Source organism: Mirounga leonina, unplaced genomic scaffold (assembly GCF_011800145.1).
Source record: "Mirounga leonina isolate KUSES-001 unplaced genomic scaffold, KU_Mleo_1.0 Mir_151, whole genome shotgun sequence".
NCBI classification, from domain to species: domain Eukaryota; kingdom Metazoa; phylum Chordata; class Mammalia; order Carnivora; family Phocidae; genus Mirounga; species Mirounga leonina.
In genome coordinates this window covers 44,918,949-44,938,380 of record NW_023270377.1, presented here as the reverse complement: position 1 = coordinate 44,938,380, position 19,432 = coordinate 44,918,949, and the positions used below count along the sequence as shown (strand labels likewise).

At 39.2% G+C, this 19,432-nt stretch overlaps 1 protein-coding gene across 3 annotated transcripts in view; it reads left to right on the top strand.

The window, feature by feature from the left end:
- The first annotated feature begins 7,546 nt into the window (after positions 1–7,546).
- Positions 7,547–19,432, top strand: part of GULP1 (GULP PTB domain containing engulfment adaptor 1) — a 250,258-nt gene continuing 238,372 nt past the window's right edge. For 2 of the 3 annotated variants that reach the window (XM_035007558.1, XM_035007559.1), the window contains exon 1: positions 7,548–8,033. The gene's annotated coding sequence lies outside the window, so the exon portion shown is untranslated. Of the gene's footprint in view, positions 8,034–19,432 lie in introns of all 3 variants that reach the window. The other variant, XM_035007560.1, reaches the window with a different exon arrangement.

Sequence of the window (19,432 nt, the reverse complement as noted above, 5' to 3'; positions counted from 1 at the left end):
TATGTGAGTCTTTAAGCAGGCAAAATATTTTCTGAACTCAGCAGTTTTTCGTGCAAATAAAACTGCTTTGAGCAAACTTTCCAGGCCTGCAAACACTGGGGCAGGAGAGCACATCTCAAGAGACCACTCCTGGTCATTAGGCTAGACCTTTCCATGAAGCACATCCAAGGTTTGCACTCTTGGTCATGACTGGCTTTCACCTAACATCCATTACTGTGTAGAGTGCTTATGAAATGGAACTGGAAGTGGAAACCTGACCTGGATTGAAGTCTGTGTTTTCCCTCATTTCTACTGTAAAGTAGGGCTGTTGCATTCTAAGTGTTATTTGTATTCTGTGTTCTTGTGGAATAATGATTCTTTCACTCTTAGCAGTAACCAGGGAACCTAACAAGGGGCAGTGTAATGGGTTGGAGGGTAAAGATATAACATGAATGGGTGCAGAAGTCTTTTCAAGTTGGAAGTGCATCTTCTGTTTCAGGATCAGAAGAAAAAATATGAATAAAGAAGTGATTCAAGTAAATGGACATATATATTTAAAGCAATTCTAACAGAAAAGTGTCGAGGTCAAAAGTAGGGAAGAAAAAGATGTGATGAGGAAATTTAACAGAATGTTTCCCAAGTTCATGTGGAAAAATAAACTTGAGAAAATACTGATAAAACTTTTGAAGGGAAAATAATGAAGACCTTGCCTAACAGATATTTTGAACAATTATAGGCTGAGGTTATTAATACTGATTTATTGCAGGAATATACCAAAAGATTAAAGGGAAAGGGCTGCCTCTAGCCTATATGATGACTTTGTGCCAATTAGAGAAGCCCCCTGCCGCCTTCCAAGGAAGCTCTGCAGGTGCTTCGCTAGAACCTGAGGCTGTCTCCCTAATTAGAAAAGATGCCCCTTTCTCTAGGCTCATGGGCTGCACTGGCTTGGCTGGCATAGGAGCTTGGCTAACTTTCACTCTGCACTGTGCTTTTTGGGGGCTCTTACTGCATTGTGCATACTGTTTGATTACACCTGGAAGTTCGCCAGGAACAGACACGTTTCATATTTATTCTTTTTTTTTTTTTTTTTTAAGATTTTTATTTACTTATTTGACAGAGAGAGAGCGAGAGCAGGAACACAAGCAGGGGGAGTGGGAGAGGGAGAAGCAGGCTTCCCGCCGAGCAGGGAGCCCGATGCGGGACTCGATCCCAGGACCCTGGGATCATGACCCGAGCCGAAGGCAGACGCCCAGCGACTGAGCCACCCAGGCGCCCAACACTGTTTCATATTTCAATTAATATGTGATAAGGATTACTTCTAAAACCACAGGAGAAAGAATGACTCATTCATTAAACAGTGTTAGACACCTAGGTAATTATCCAGGGGTGGGGGCGGGGGAGAACAAAAGCCTTATCTTAGATTTCACACCAAACTAAATTGGGGGGGAAAAAAAGTAAAAAAATAAAACTACAAACACTGGAAGAAAATATAGGTGATTAGTTTGGGTGGAAGGTCTTTATAAGCATTACCAAAAACCCCCAGAAGACATACAAGACTACCTTTAAAGAAATTGTATATAGTCCAAAGGAATCAACAAAATGATTTAATTATTTAAATTAAGTTTAAGGAAACACCTTATTTTTTGCTAGAGATTAATACATATATTAAAGAACCCTTAAAAATCATTACGAAAAAGAAAAATATACAAATCCATTGGGAAAAGAGAAAAAAATGAGTAAAATATACAAATAGCCAGTTCACAAAAAAAAAAAATACAGATGCTTACTAACTGTATGAAAACATATTCAGCTTTATTAACAGTGAAAGTTAAACAATAAAAGAATAAGAATTCAAACAATAATTGAGCTAAATTCTCACTTAGATTATTTGAAACCTTAAAGGAGTTTGGAGAAAAAAGTAACAACCAAGATGGAGTAGTTTACACAATAGCATTTGCATACATTAAAAAGCATAAAAAGTAAGTATTTTGCAAGAATACATATAAAATTTTTAAAAGATACATATTAAAGCACATTAGAATGAATGCTAGTGTTGGGTTAGCGGATGGGAGAAAATGGAGATAAAAGCACATCATGAAATAAAATCAAGAGGGGACTGTGGGAACTTGCAGGACAATGACGTGTCAAGAACACCGAGAAGCATGCTTCACACAGCCCCCTGTGCCTGTTTCCTTACTAACTAGGTAACACAGGTAATCAAGAAAATACAAGTGTTGCACATTAAAGAAATGGCACTCACTTATATACTGCTCCTAAGAGTGTACGTTTTTATTAACTTTCCAGAATTAGTTTGGCAATATGAATTTCATCTATTAAGAGTGGCCAAGCAAGGTAAACCTCTGCACTGGGACTGGGATGGGGGGATTGCAGTGGCCCAGAGAGGGGTCAGGAAGCCCAAGTGTAGTGAAAAAGGTGACCTTCTGAAGGAGCAGCCTCGGGTAACAAGTTAGAGCCCAAGTAAGATGCAGAAGAAATCACACAGAAGTCAGCCTGGCCATGTGCTGGAGTCCTAGGTGGGGGAAGATGTAGGGGTCTGTCTTGAGTTGTTGGTCCTGAGCAGGATGGTGAAGATATTCCTGCGGAGAAGTGGCCTGGCCACACAGGGGAGGGACTGTGACAGCCACGGGAAATTGGTTATAGACCAGGACACTGACTAAATAAGAAAATATATTAAGGATAATGGGAGTAGAATTAGATTTTCACTGGAGGAGAAGGGAGTTACAAATATGAAATTTGGAATTAGAGGTAAGTGCATGAGCTCAAGATTTTCAAAATGAAAGATTCAGAGGGAGAGGGAATAAAATATATAAATGTATACATGTATTCCCTGGTTTTGGCTACTGAAAGGGACTAAGTAAAGCAAAAAGCCTAATTGCAATGACACAGCACCTGGAGCTCAGATTGTAAATATCATCCTTCAGTGAAAGGGACTGTCTTCTTTCAAGAAATGGCTGATTCTAGAGCTGGGGCCGGGAAAATGTAAAATGAGACTTGAATACCTTTTTGTGCCCAGAAGTGAGGAAGTGCTCCTGGACGATGGAGACATGGCTATGGGACACAGAAGTTAGCTTGAAAGGACTCACTTTGGCCAAATCTGACACAATGTGAATCTCAAAATAAATCATGAAAATAACAGATTATAAACTGTTATTACTGTAAATAAATAAATGAATGAATTGAAAGTTTGATGAGGAATGAAATATTTACATAGTTTCAAAGTACTTCTTCAGAAAATACCTACCAATTATAAAGGGAAAGAGAAGAATGTTATAGAGGAGATGCCTGACAGGGACCATCACCTTAACCAAGTGAGGATGATCCATAATGGGACACATCAAAATTGGGTGAAATATGATAGGATAAAAAAAAAGAACTTAGTATTACACTTTCATGTTTTACCCAAAGATTCGTAACCTGAGTCTAACATAAATATTTGTCCAGATGGCCATAGTTTGCTTATAATGGAAAAAAATATATTAATAAACACAGGGAGGGGACAAGTCTATGATATACTGTTATATTATTACTAAGTAGTGAGTATGTACAATTTACTTTCCTGTGAGAAAAGGAAAAAAAGTGGCTATAGGTACTGGGTAATGCCTTTTCTTGGCTCTCGATTTCCTTGCTAAAATATTTTTTCTGGGGCGCCTGGGTGGCTCAGTTGGTTAAGTGACTGCCTTCGGCTTGGGTCATGATCCTGGAGTCCCAGGATTGAGTCCCGCATCGGGCTCCCTGCTCAGCGGGGAGTCTGCTTCTCCCTCTGACCCTCCCCCCTCTCATGTGCTCTCTCTCTCTCTCTCATTCTCTCTCAAATAAATAAATAAAATCTTTAAAAAAATATATTTTTTCTGGGTCTTTACTCATTTGCTCTTGGAGTGGTGTTGCAACGTATTTGATAAATATATTTAGGAATAAACTTGGAAAGAATTACTGGCTGTGCAGAGTTCAGCTACACCCTTACCTCTTTCTGTCTCTCTCTGTATCTCTGTCTTTGCCTCCATCTCTCTCTCTCTCAATCTGTCTGTCTCTTTCTCTCTCTCATAGATCTCAGGAAACAGAATTTAACTCCTTTTTCAAAAGACATCTCCTCCTAGGTAGGGGGACCAGGAACCGTGTGACTGAAACTACTATTTTGATTGTTCAGTTTTAGATGCACCAACTCAAACCAAGTGTCTGTCAATAATACAGGCAATATTTTAGCTTCTGTTTTAAACTTTTGTTTTATTTCTCAATTTATTCCCAGCCCAGGCATTGAGAAGGGATGTTATTTATTGGAGAGTAAGTCTCTCAGGGACCTCAATGATCCTTGGAGGGCACAGAGCAAATGTTAGCAATGGGTACTCTTGGTGGTGAAAATACAGGTGATATTTCTTTTTTGCACTGGCCCTATTCATTTTTTTTTTTCACTGAGTTTCATATTCTTAATCTGGAGGACAAAAACAGAATAAGAGATAAAAGGATGGAAATGAGAAAGTAAATGTAACACATTAATTTTGTAACCCAGATCCCCTAGGAACTCAATGAGTAGAATTTGGCTGCGGTTTCAACTTGCAAAACATACATGCTCCCTTTTCAAGTCACGTAACTGAGATTTTGAATTACGTCTTGGTTTTTATTGTCTTTAAAAAAAATTTGTCAAATACTCTAAATGATGGGTTTGCAGTAATATAGAGCTAAACAACCAGCGTGTTTTTTGTGTATTTTTAAAAAAGATTTATTTATTTATCTTAGAGAGAAGAACATGAATTGGGGGGGGGGGGGGTGGGCAGAGGGAGAAGGAGAGAGAATCAGAAGCCGACTCCATGCTGAGTGTGGAGCTGACACGGGGCTTGATCTCAGGGACTCTCCAATAAATAACATCCCTTCTCAATGCCTGAGATCACGACCTGAGCAAAAACCAAGATTTGGATGCTTAACCGACTGTGCCACCCAGGCACTCCGTTTTTGTGTATTTTTGTAATAATCAACAATAAAATTGTTATTCTCAACATAAAAAACACGTAGGTTGTTTTTGGTTTTTTTTTTTTTTTGTCTTTGTCAAGGTTCTTTCAGTTCAAGTAATAGAAACTTCAAACTGGCTTGAGCCAGAAAATTAGTTTAAAAATTATTGTAACGGTGCTCTCTTTGCCCAGTGATGAATGTGAAGAATTTTCAAATAGAAATCTGAGTATTTGCAGTGGGTAGAATTAGGCACATTGTAATGGTAGTGCCCTGCCAGGGCCTCTGAAGCCCTCCGTGGCATTGCTTTTCTTTAATAGATTGGATTTAAAATCTTGTTCTATTTGGTTGTAGTGTTTTTGAAAATTTCGTTCTTGACATCCTTGAGATTTTTACACCTCTAAGCCATTTCATAAAGCATTTCATATCAAAAGTCAGGTTACAAAAATTACAAAGCAATAGCAAGTTTAGAGAATTTAAACATTGGGAGAAAATGTAAAAATGAATAATTTTTTAGCACTGTATGCAATGATTGGAAAAAGACAGTTATGGGGATTCATGCATCCCCATTCACCCATCCATGATGGATGCACTTTACAGTTATAATTTTTTTCTCTTTTTTTGGCAACTTCCAAGTCTCGTGGAAAGGGAACATAGAGAAGGCTATCAAATGTCTTCAAGAAATTATTTTAGTGGCTAATTTAGGGGGAAGCTGGAGTAGTAGAGAATCCCTACTCAGAAGGAGAATATAAAGTCTTATCTCTGAGAACCTGGGAGTTGTGTAAAAGTCCACGTGACCTTCAACATTGACTAAGGGGAGAAAGGGTTTGGAAGAACTTCTCTTCAAAGCCATCAGGAGCAAATGAATAAGAAGTACACATTATGAGGTTGTCCATTAATTCATAGGGCAGTGCTTATAATGTTTGATCTCTGCAGCCTGATTTGTTCTTATGCCCTGCACTTGTTCAAGTGAAGCTGTAATATATTGAAGGCTGATCTAGTGCTCCTCAAAACAGGGTCAGCAGATTCTAGTGGTTTGTTGATGTATTCTTGGGAATCTAGAATTCTCTATCAGAGTTTTAAGATACTGTGTTAAGAGAAAAGATCTGTATATTTATAATGACATGATATAAGCACAAATTTGGATAGGTAGTCAACCTCCTTATTCCTAAGTACTGGGCTAGCACTTGATTTATTGTCATAATCTTTATTGTTTATAGTGGCTATAGTGGTTATAAATTAATTGTTTACTTACAATTATTTAGAAACAATTTAAATTGAGGTTATTTATAGAAAAAGCAATTAGCATTGTCCTTAGACTGTTTTTAATAAAATTATTTACTGTGTGTTTGACTGTTGTGATAAAAGAGAAAACACAGTTAAAAGAGGACCCTGACCAAGTATGAAGAGGCCTGATTTCTGGTCCTAGCTTTATTTAGCACTTCCTAATCATGAGATTTGGGGTAAGTCAATTAAGATTCTCGGACTTTAGTTACCTTGTATTTAAAATGAGAGAGTCTGACTAGAGCTAGGTGATCCCTAAATTTAGTTTCCATTTCAAAAACTGCAAGCTATATCTTTTTTAATGGAAAAAGCATCAGGGAGAAGAAAATTGGTTTAGTTAACAAGGTCTTCGGGGGATATCTTCAGTACCATCTTTTCTTAATTATAGTTAAATATAGTGGGATGTAAGAACCAAATATTTATTGAGTGCCTTCTCTGTGCCTGACACTACTCTATTTTAACCCCTGCAAATGTGACCGTGACTCTGTGAGTTTGATTATATAATTCCTTTTGTTAGTTGTAATTGTGTTGAGTGTCCTAGGGCGCAGAATGAATAAGTATGGAGTCTGGAAAGGGATCTGGATTGTCTGAGTCTAAGCCCTTCATTCCACTGTAACACACATATATTTGCTAGCCTTACAAAATGCTTTATTTTTCTTTATCCATCTATTTTCACATTCAAATGAAAATCTAGCAAACTAAATTGAGCAGCATCTCGAAAAATGTTAAGGTCCTCACATCCTTTAAGAATGATTTATATGAGGATACTCCTCCTCCTCCTCCTTCCTCCCACACAAAGGTTTACCAGGGTAAGAATGGTTTGTTGTGTTTTCCCTTAAACCCTACACAGAAGTTCTGAATTCTGATGTGCACACATGAATGAAGCAAGTGAGCATGATCTGGTGGTGGAAGCAGTCTTCTTTCTTTTTCTTTCCTAAGGCATAGTAAAGTGAGGAGATTCAGGCGGAGTTAAAAAATTAGGAAAAATGAAAAATGTCTGTGCGGGTACCGTCGGGACAGCAGCACCAACTGTGCAATGCTTTGCTGATAAATGTTGTAAAGAAAGCACGTTCTACTCGTATTCTTGTGTGTGTGCTTCTTTTGGCCCTTTTTTTTCTTATTAAGCCTCAGAGGTGTTTTAAAACTGTGTTAGGAAACACAGAGAGATTAGGGAAGGCAAATAGTCCCCATCCAGGGCTTTAGGGAGGAGGTTCAAAAGGAAACTTGGCGGGGGACGAGGACGGGGGTGGGGGCACTGCGTTTTTGCTCCTATACCGGCCAAGTACCGGCTAAGGTAAGGCCTCTCCTTCTACAGCCGGGTTTCTCTCCCATTTCACTCTCTCCCTTAGGTCCCGCCTGCAAACACCAGACAGCCCAGGGGGCCCATAGGAAACGACCATCAGAGCCCGAAGCAAGTCCGAGAGCTCGCACACAGGCGTCCCGTTTGGAAGTGTCCAAGGAGACCGCCAGAAGTGCGCCAGCCGGAGTCTGAGAGTTGCCTTCTGGCCGAGAGGGGGAGCCCGGCGCTCCCAGCCGGGAGCGACCCGGAGTCCCAAGCCTCGAGCCCCAGCCGCCGCCAGTTTTAGCTTCAGCCGGTTAGGAAGAGGAGGGAGGGGGCAGAGAGCGCGAAGAGGGAGGGGACCCGGGCCGAAGGGTCCCGAGTCCAGCACCGTGTTGACGTCGAAAAACTCTCCCTCTCGGCCGCGGAAACGGCGCCCCAGCCGCGTAGAGCGGAGCCCGCGCGGCTCCGAGGACGCGGCAGCGCTCCGCGCCCCTGCCCGAAGCCTGACCCGACTGCATCTGTCCGTAAGGTACGGAGAGACCGCGATTTATCTGGGGGTCTTCCCGGCCTGCGAGCCCAGCCTCCCCGTCAGGTAGCGCACAGTCTCTCTTAAACTGACATCCCGAGAGGAGGTGGGCGGCGGTTGGCGCCCGCCGCGGGTGCCTGGGAAGGAGGGCGCGGGGCTGCGCGTCGCCGCTGCCGCCGGCGGGCAGGTTGCAAAAACTAGGGCAGTGAGAGGCACCGGGAGTCTTCCAGCCTGAAGGGAGGCGAAGACCTGTTGACGACTGCCATGGCAGCGCTTGAGGGCTGACGGGGGAGCCCGGCGAGGTCGGGGACGCATCGGGCTCGCGGCTCCGGGATCCTCTTCCTAGCCCTTTGTGGTAACTTTGGGCCGGTGGGCGGGAGCTGGCGGGGGGCGGGCGGGGGGGCCGGTGGATCGGCACCGCTGAGGGTGCGCGGACCCGACGGGACGGAGCCGGCGCCTCGTCGCCGGGTCACAAACGGGGCGACCCAGGAGCGAAACTTCTTACGGCTTAACCTCCCTTTTGTTGGCTCCAGGAGAGAGTGTGGGCATGGGGGCGGGGAGGCGCGAAGCTCCGAGGCCGGCTCAGGAGTCTTTAAAGCCAGCGCTGGGAGGGCCTCGACTTAGGGGCGGCGCCCGCACGGTTAACCTTCGGCTGGGCGGGTCCAGTAGTTCCTTGTGGCCGGCGTTCCGTTAGGAGGGGAGCGCGGCGCGGCGCGGGGAGGAGACCGCGGGCTCTCGATCGCGCTGCCAGGCTCGCTCGCCCGGGCCCACCTCCCCGCGGGCTGGCTCACTACACCGAGCAGAATCCGGCGCGGTCGCATCTTCCCTGTGGCTCCTGGGGCGCCGCGCCCACTTCCCTGTGTGCGGGAGGGAACTCTGGGCAGGCTGGTTTTCTTGGAATGTGTTTACGATGTTGAATGGGACTTGAACAGGAAGCCGGACGCTGCCGTTGGAACTAGCGTGCCGGGACAGAGTAAGGAAGGCGCAGCTGGTGTTGGAGCGTCCGCTTAGCTTGTTGGGCAAACCCGTCGTAGGAGCAGGATGTCAGTCAAAGTACCCCTTCGTGGGTCCCACCAGTTTTTCTCAATTGAACTCGCTTTACTTTCACGTGCAATCAGGCATTTTACATGTACGATTTCAGTCTGCAAGTTTGATGAGGTATAATGCAGTCCGTTAGGAAGTATTTAATTGAGTTCACTTTCGGACCTGCTTTTTAGAAAAGAAATGTTGCATCAACGCAAGAATAAAAGTTTCTGGGGAGTGTTCTGGTTACGGTTTCGCTTGTTAATTTCTAAGAGTGGTAGGAGACCACAATACTGATGATTTTGTGTCTGTGATACCAAATGGATGATGAAGTGCTAAAGGAGGGCGGTATTGAGAGTGAATGTTAGGGGGTAGGAAAGTCTGAGAGGGAATTGGAATATTTTCAGATTTGCAAATCGCCCCCTTTCTCTGCCAGTCTTTTCCTCCTTCCCCCACATAAACAAGTAGCCTTGCTAGAAAACCCACCAATTGGGAGAGTGCAGTCGCTGGCGACTCCAAGCCTTGCTGGAAACAGCAGACAGGCGAAGGTACTGGCCCGTTGCATAATTAAAAGGTCTCCTTGAGCTGTCCAGGAGTGTTTTCCAAGTTTTTACGACTGACAAGGAAAGAAGAGAGGAACCTGGCGGGCAGCCAAACCAGACTGGGCTCAGTAGCCAGGCATGAAAGAGACTGGGGAACTTGCAGGGGATAATTGGAAAGGAGCTGTTGGGTACTTGGGTTTAAACAAGGGGTTTCTTTTGCAATGAGAATTTTTAGGTGACTAAGATCAGTCTTCTTGGCAAAAAAATTAAACTAAGCAGAGAGTGCAGTCGGATGTGACAAAGGAGAGTGAAAGAAGTGCTCTAGAAGGGAAGTCTGACCCTCAATCAGTGTTGCAGTGGAATTGCTGGGGCCTGATGCTGCTTGTGCTGATCATACTTGTTCATGTTCACATTTTGTTGCCATTGTCTTCTCAACTTGGACTAGGATTGCTGCAGCTTCAATCCCTTGACCTTGGCCTTTGTTGTTTTCATAGCCAGTAAGAATCGAAGGCTTGGGCCTTGAGCAGATGGTTTGCCACCTAAATTGAATAATTCAGTTAGGTATTCTCAAATGGCACAGATTTGGGTCATGGAGTTAAAGTGGAAAACGTGTTTAGCATGTCTTCCTTGTGTTTGTCAAAAGTGACCCCCATAAGTGGATCTTGCCCTTTCTCTTGAAGGCGTAGAAGTTGGGGTGATCTCACAATTTCACACAGTATTCACCCAATTCTTAAGGCCCTGCTGCTCCCAAGTTCCAGATTAGCCAGGAACTCAGAGCCTTATCTGCAATTCAGACCCTTCTTTTATGTGTTAAATTTGTGTCCCCATCCTTCCTTCCTTCATTCCCTTCTTTCTTTCCTTCCTTCCTTTTCAGGGAGGTTGGTTTACTGTTGTGAGTTTGGGGGTTGAATGGTACAAAACGCTAATATGGATTGTATTTCCACTGAATTGGTGAGTTTGAGATTGTGACTATCAGTCTACCCTCTGAGACTGACTTTATGAATCACTTTTGGCAAAGTGTTTTCCCTATGATTTCAGTTTTTCCACTTGCAAAGTAAAGAAACTTTACATAATTACAGGTTTACTGTGAGCATTAAAGAGATGAAATTATGTTAATAGGTTTTTAGAAATATAAAGGTCATAGAGTTTCTTACTCAGTTGACTCAATTGAGATTATAGGGGTAAAAGAATAATATTTATATCTAGTATACACATATTATAGTGACATATCTGTATTTAAATAAAACAATTACTAAATCATAGCTTTAGTTTAATAAAATTTTATTTATTTATTTATTTTAAAGGTTTTACTTATTTGTCAGAGAGAGAGAGAGCACAAGCAGAGGGAGTGAGAGAGGGAGAAGCAGGCTCCCCGCGGAGCAGGGAGCCCGATGCGGGACTCGATCCTAGGACCCTGGGATCATGACCTGAGCCGAAGGCAGACGCTTAACGACTGAGCCACCCAGGCGTCCCTAATCAAATTTTAATATTGGAGAATATTGGGTGAAATTTTGTTATGGTTAAAGCTGAGTCATTCTCAGAAAAATACAATCAGCAAATTATTTTTCTTTTGGTTTATATTTATAGTCAGGACCAGTTAGTTTTTAGGTCCGGCTCAATTTTGCCTTTATGAGAAGTTACCAGATATGTTTGCAAAATTTGGCTCCCTTCTTGGAAATAACACTTGAGGGACTAAAATTACAATTATGGTGTACATCTTTTCCCAAAGGCCACAACAGTTTCCTTTTAAGAGTTTAGAGAGTAGATTTAGGAGCCTTTCATTAATTGATTCAACAAATATTTGTTGCATATTTTTTATGTGCAAGGAAATAGCAAGCTTGGATTCAAATCCTAGCTCTGAACTTTGTAATTTTGTTTGTGCTATTTTACTTTGACCAACATTTTACCAACATATAATTTATTGTCCATTTGCTATCTATAACGTATGAACTTGTTTCACACATGATAATTGTGAATATTTCACTTTTAGTTTGACATGCCAATTAGCAAAATAAACTACCTATTATAGATTAATGTACTGTATTGTATGCATGGATGTTTATTTTTCAGGTGAAAAGGTCAACGTATTAGAGAAAGAAAGTAATAAGTATGGATAAATTGTTTAAATAATAAAATCTTTGGTGAAATACTTCATTGTAACTTATTTTTATTTAAAAAACTTTTTTTTTGTCTTTTAGAGATCTTTTTAAATTTTTTTAAGGTTTTATTTATTTATTTAGCAGAGAGAGACACAGCGAGAGAGGGAACACAAGCAGGGGGAGTGGGAGAGGGAGAAGCAGGCTTCCCGTGGAGCAGGGAGCCCGATGCGGGGCTCGATCCCAGGACCCTGGGATCATGACCTGAGCCGAAGGCAGATGCTTAACGACTGAGCCACCCCGGCGCCCCTAAAGATCTTATTTATTTATTTTATTTGAGAGAGAGAGAGCATGTGCAGGTGTGCATACATTGGGGGGAGGGGCAGAGGGAGAGGGAGAAAGAGAATCTTAAGCAGACTCCACCCTGAACATGGAGCTCCATCTCACAACCCTGAAATCATAACCTGAGCCAAAACCAGGAGTCTGAGGCTGAGTCACCCAGGCGCCCCGTTAGACTATCTTATTAATAGTGAATGTCTAAAAAGTAGGAGTATAAGGGTGATAATAGTTGAATTTATGGTTATAGTAACAAAATAGGCACTCTTTTTGAATAATCAAAGGACACGTGAAGGCTCAAGGATATATTAGGGTAGTAATTTTAATGTAAAATATCCAGTTTTGCTTTTGAATTTAAAAATCTGGAAAATCTTTAATCTCCATTGATGAATATTAGATAATTTTTATTTAAATTTCACTTAGCAGAGCATTTTGTTAGTGATTCATCCTATAAAATCGCAGTTTGTTCTCTAAAACCTCTAAAAGACAAAAAAAAAAGTTATTTGGATATAATAATAAAATCAAAAGTAGTTACTACAGGAGTCAACCATATGGTTACGTGAGCCCTTGTCCCTAAACGTATCAGCCCTTGTTACATAGGCTGCTAGCTCTGATGATGCTTGCCTTAACACATTTAGAGATCAGGAAACTTCAGCTTGTTCCTATGGCAGCTTAAATATGTTCAGATTAGAAGAGGGAAAATGCTGTAAATTTTGAGCAGAGAAATCTCTTTGCTTTCAAGCAGTGGAGATATGAATTGAAATCAGGCCTTTATTTTAAAGATAATGGCTAACAGTCATTGTTCCAGTCATTGTTTTAGGCTTAGAAGGTGCTTAAAACTGTTTTTAGGCTCTGTTATTTGCTAGTTTTGTATTTGTTTTATACCACGAAAATGTTTTCAGCCACTCTAGTGATACTTACAGTTCATGAATATTTTCACCAGAAGACAGTTAATTGACACAGGTATAAATGCCAATTTTCTGCTTTCATTGAAATGGTATAGTTACGGTAAATTTGGAATCCATTTCACCTTTCGGTATTGTGTACTTAAGGATAGTGTTGGAAAGGCAGGTCACATAGTGTGAATGAATTAATTTATGTAACAATTGTGATTCAAAGATTTAATACGATTTTTTAAAAAAGTTTTGAATAACTATATTTTCTAGGGTACACCTCAGAGAGCATACTCTAGATACTAATAGCTCCTTTTATTTCATGTTTGTTTTTTGCTATTAACATTATATAAATATATCTACATATTGTTTTCGTCATATACCTTCTGAAGAGGAAGTTCAGAATATGTCCTGGAAATTTCCAAGACTTAGGTGACTAATGACTCTCTCTGTGTATATATAGATTTATCTCCATACAGTATTTATATCTCTATAAAGTATTTATACAGACATATAATTATGACATGTATATGTTCTTTGATGTTTCTCTGTTTGTTCTAGGTATATTTTTATAGGGAAAAGTAACTTCAATTAACTGATATTTCTTTTAGGATTATCAGATGCTACAGTTGACTTGTTCCCTGAAACTTCAACCACAAGTCCTCTAAGAATTTCAGGGACCTTAATAAACTGTACCAGTGCTACCAACAAAGAGCAGATTGAGTGATTGGGTGCAGTCTTTAGTCCACTCTCTGTAGAAATGATGATAGTTATTTAAATGGCTGAAACCAGCTTGTTGAGAGGTTTGGTAGAAGAGACGACAGAGCATAAATAACCTAACTGAATCATTAAGGATTTGGCTGTATAACATTGTCACATGGTTATATAATATTTCATGAAATGATAACTAAGCTCTCTCTTTCTCAGTTTGTAAATGAGGTAATATTGATCTTACACAGCTCTTTAGCTAAAAAGCAAACAGAACCATCTCTGCTGTGGTAGCAAATCTCCAAATTTGAAGTAATTAAAATTTAATATAAGAGAATGAACTTGATTTTAGCCTTTCGATTTCTCTCATGGCTGTTTACAACCGTTAAGAGAGCCCTGTATTTTAAAGTAAAATTTTAACAGAAATAGGTTAATTTACCCCGATTTCCACTTGCGTGAGTTAAAACATAGTGTGGTAAGTACTGAAAAGAGTTTTATTTAACAAGAGTACTTTGTAATGTAAATTTAAAGGTCAGCGTGAATGTTACTCTCTGTAATCTATTTAATTTTTGTTTGTCTTTTTGCAACTCCCTAGTAAATACTCCCTAGTAAATTTGGTTGATGGTGGAACTCTCCTAATACCTCCTTGAGGATGTGCACTATTATAACCATAAACATGTCCTCCAACATAAATACTGATGATCATTGCTGGTCGCAAAAATACAAAATTTGGCTTATTGTAAAGAACAGTTGTATAACTGAATTTCTAAGTGATTTAACTCTATGCTGCATTTAGTAATTGATTATAATTACTCAGAGGACACTGCTTTTGAAGTGAAGTCTAGCAAACACAGTTTGAGAGAATTGTTAAGTAGTCATTTGAGTAAATGAGTTGTATTTGAAATTATATAATGACATCTGAAATGGTAAACGTCTATTTCAGATCTACAAAGTAGCATTTCTTTATAAGAGTAGATATTGTTTTGAAATTTTGTGAATTGCTATTTCTGTTTTAATGCATCATTGTGCCTCATGTATAGGAAGAAAGGCTTTTAAAATTCTTAGTGGCAACCTGGTAAGAACTATCATATTGCCAATATTGTTTTTAATCCTTTTTGAAGGAAGAACCACCACTAAGTTTATAATATCTGAATTGTCGTAAGCATCACTGCTTAGATTAAGTGGACTAGGAAATTTATGATCAACTTGGAAAAAGGAAATTTCCTAGAGGGGTGCAGAGAAGGCTTTAAAGAACAGTTTTGTGACTTGATATAATAAATGTTTCTTTGGGACTTCCTTATTCAATGAGATACTGATTTTCTTTTAAGTTGTCATAAAAATTTGCAACCTTTTTACCCCCCTCTTCTCATTCTGGAGAATGTAACTCTTTAAATTATGAGTTGACAGATAAAGGGATTCTGATATGATCCATTTGAATTTCTTTTTAAGATTTTATTTATTTATTTGAGAGAGAGAGAGAAAATGAGAGTGGGAAGGAGCAGAGGGAGAGGGAGAAGCAGGCTCCCTGCTAAGCAGGGAGCCTGATGTGGGACTTTATCCCAGGACTCTGAGATCATGACCTGAGCCAAAGACAGACCTTAACTGACTGAGTCACCTGGGTGCCCCGATCCAGTTGAATTTAATAAATATTTATTGAACACCACTTCTAAAAATTTTTTGTAGTTCTCTCCTAATTTTTAGTAGTGACACTGATGTATCTCAAACTAACTTAAATAGACTTATATAGAACTTTTTATTTCCCTGAATTCTTTGCTACAGTGGAGAGGATATTGAAGGAGTAGGAGGTGGAGTTCATCAGCATTAGGCGCAGCAGTATCTGGAAACAAAGTGTGGAGATGATTGTTGGGCAAAGGATGAAGATGAGTTGCCAGGCAAAGAAGGGAGGGGCAGGCCATTCAAGACAGACCAAGTGGCAAAGGCAGGAGATATAGGACCATGTAAATGGTTTAATAGAGCAATTTGTGGATTTTGGAACTGTAGAGATGTTTTTCCTTTCTGTCTTCATGTTGATGACCTTAATCATTAGTAATTACATATGGAAGTTTAAGAACTTTAACTGGATGAATTATCTTAAAAGTGCTATCTTATTTTTATTTCTTTACCCATCTCTCTAGATCTAACTAACGTGTAATTGGAGTCATAAGGAGCTGAGTATGCTCTCCATTTCACGCTCTAGGGTGTCCATGAACTTGGATAGGAAACAACATCATTACTCTCATGAACACCTAACACACACACACATGCACACGTGCACACACACACATCTTATAGTGTAGCTTTCTAGAAGTTGCAGCTATTTATTATCATGTCTAATTGCTTTGGCTGCACATATTTTGAAATATTTTTATGTTTATGGCTAGTTTGAAATTGGAGTAATAATCGCATCTGCTTCTAGGGATTTTTTTTTCATATGTGGGTATATCTATAGGCATGTAGCCACGTCTTAAATTGTTTTAATATATTTTAATAACTGTATTTTAAGTCTGTTTCTTTTACATAATTTATATTTTACTTCATGCATTTAAAAGCACTTTTTGAGAAGGGGTTCATAGACTTCACTAGACTGGCAAATGGATTTATGGCACAAAATAGATTAAGCATCCCTGGACATCTATACTGATTTTTTCAGAGGTGCCAGTTGGTTTTGCTGTCATTTAATGAGGTTAAGAGAAATTAAAGTTATTTAACTCAGTTTTATGTGTTAGTTTTATAGAGATATTCTAAATATTTTTGAAAGTAAATTTCTAATAAATAATGCTTATTTTCTAGATTATTTGCTTTATTCACGAAGCATGTGTGCACTTTTTGGTTATCTTGCCTAGTGACAGTTCAACAAAGAAGGATTTATATTTCATTTCAGAACATCTAAATTTAAAAAACAGATTTATCTTTTTCACTTTATAGCATTAACTATATTTGGAACGGTTATGATTTAGCTGGGAATTTTGCCTTGTGGTGCTGGTTTATTTTTCATATATAAATGTTTTGTCTCCTCCACTACACTTTAAGTTCCAGGAGAGAATAGGTATGTTTTATAAGAGAGAATAGATATATGGGGCGCCTGGGTGGCTCAGTCAGTTAAGTGGCTGCCTTAGGCTCAGGTCATGATCCTGAGGTCCTGAGATCTAGCCCAGTGTCAGGCTCCCTGCCCAGCAGAGAGTCTGCTTCTTCCTTCCCCTCTGCCATTCCCCCTGCTTGTGCTTTCTGGCTCTTTCTATTTCTCTGTCAAATAAATAAATAAAATCTTAAAAAAAGAGAGAGAGAGAATAGATATGTTAAATAGTTCTTTGTATCTTTTAGTTGGTAACAACTATGCCAGTATTAGCAGTTTCCTGTGAATACTAAGGAAAAAATTAATAATTTATGTATATATGGAAGTGATTTTTTTTCCTACATATCACTGAGTTACTTAACATTATATATTTGGTTATATGATCTGTATTATTCTTGACCACTTTTGGTGAAAAATTTAAATGTACGCCAGTAATTTTTGGAAAATAAGAATGTAGAATACATAAAAGTATAGCAAACTCCTGTGTTATGAAGGGGAACTATAATTGAAGCATATATGATATAATTTATTATACTATATTTCCTTTCTTCTTCTTGCTTGGCTTGACGTTTCTCTGAGATACCTCCATTTATAAAATTAGTTCTTGTATTGATACTTATTTGAAACTGATGACTCAATTTTTAAAAAATAAATGACAAAAGCAGTCTCTTTAAACTTACTAATTTGAGATAATTACTATATAGAGCTTCATATTAATAAGTCAGTTCGATTTTAGTAGGTGTGGATCACCTTAAAATTTCAAGGGGTGGGTGCAATGTAATTGGTCTGTATTTCAAAACTGACAGTAACTTCAAGATCACAGTGAGAGTTGACTGTCTTTCAGTCTATTCCTTGTTTTTGGCTCCATTTTGTGTCTTCTCTAATAGTAAGCATGAAGTTATCATTGTCACTTCTTTACGTCACTCCTGTGTTGGGATCTTCAGCTTCTATTGGAATGACACTGATTAGTTTAAGCCATGTGTGATCCTTTACCTGAAGTTAATTCTCCTGTCCATTTCCTTCACATTGATTCATGAGCATATTTTCACTTCTGAGGGTCCTATCCCCTTCCTTGTTGTGGCAGACACTATTGACTGGTCACTCAAATAATTTACTTACTCCGTTTTGTTCATAGAACTCTGGTATTAATTCAGATGTCCACTCTATCCCACATGACTCCAGGGAAGACAGTTCATTCCTAAAAATGTGAAATTTCAGTTAGCCTAAGTTAATCATGGTGCTTCTGTTCCCTTTGTTTGTATTCGTTATTGAGGGGACCTTTTTTCCTTATCCCAGTCATCCTCAATTACATGAAATAACAGGACTAGAGAGAAGTGCCTTTACACTTAGCAAGGGGAAATTGGATGAGAAGGCATGTGCCAGCTCTTGATATTGGTTCTTTCTGGAATAGATGTTTGAAATTACCACAGGGGGTCATCCTTTGTGCACTATGCAGTCTAGCTTGAGGGCAAAACAAATGCATTAATGATAGCAGGAAAAAAATGTAAAGAATGTGGGTGTTTGGTGGCATTGTTGGGTCCATAAATCAACCTACCCTATTTCTGGATTTACTATTGTGTGAAATAATGAAGTTCTTAATTTTTCAAATGAATTTGAACTAGAATTTTCAGTTACTTAAAAGAGAAAGTATCTTAATTAGAACAGTTATTAAGTGGTATCTTAATTTGAAATAAACATTTTAGAAGTAATAATTTAGGTTGTTAAAGAATGTGTAGACCACTTGAATTTTGTAAACATTGGATATGATTATTGCTATTACTCTATAAAAATGTTTTATTACTTAAATCACCAAATGTTGTCTTTAATATAGTTAATAGATTAATCATCTTAAGTAAATTTATTCCGAGATGAGAAAATTCTACATATATCTCAGAAATACATTACTCAACAAAATAAATTTGAAATAGAAACTTGCAATCCAGTCATTTCATAACATTACACCACTTGAATTACTTGATTGTTTGGTGCCTTTAGTGTATTGGAAACATTAAATGTACATTAAGAATTATTGAAGGAATCTCAGCGCCTCATCTGAATAATTTAAAGCTTGGAGTCATGTTAAAACTAACTAAATATAAAAAAAAATAAAGCTGATAGGAGTAAAATTACAGAAAATTGTAAAGTGCAGATCCATTCACAGAGGTATAAAAAAATGCAGACATGTAATACACTTTTAAGTAGGAACTAGTATTATAAAACTCTAGTTCACTGACACCATTAGCAATTTAATTATTTTCTGCCACCATGTTCTTGAGTTAGTTTTTTTGACGATTTAACATTATGCATATTGGTTTTTGTAATGTGCTGTATCAAGGTATGGAGATATATCTGAGTCTTTGCCCTTTTGCTTTAAAGATGGTAGGTAATACCCAAAGCTGAGAATTGACAAAACCATAGTGTAATAAATTTTAGAGTACTAGTGCTCCCCTTAGCGAAAATGATTATTAACCAACCAGTGGTTTAAGCAGGAGCTGGAGGCAAGCAAAACCAGGAATAATCTTAACAGTGTCAGAGAATAAGCAAGTGTCACAATGGGCAGTTTAGTTGGGGTGAGGGGGTGTGAGAAACAGAAAGCTAAAGGTTGTGCAGACAGTGCAGGTGAAGAAGAGCAGTTGGTGAAACTGCAGGTGGAAATGTTTCATTTGTTGAAAGCCTGGGGTAAAGCAGAGTGGCAGTTGGGTCATTGGTTCAAGAAAGAACAGGCTATTGT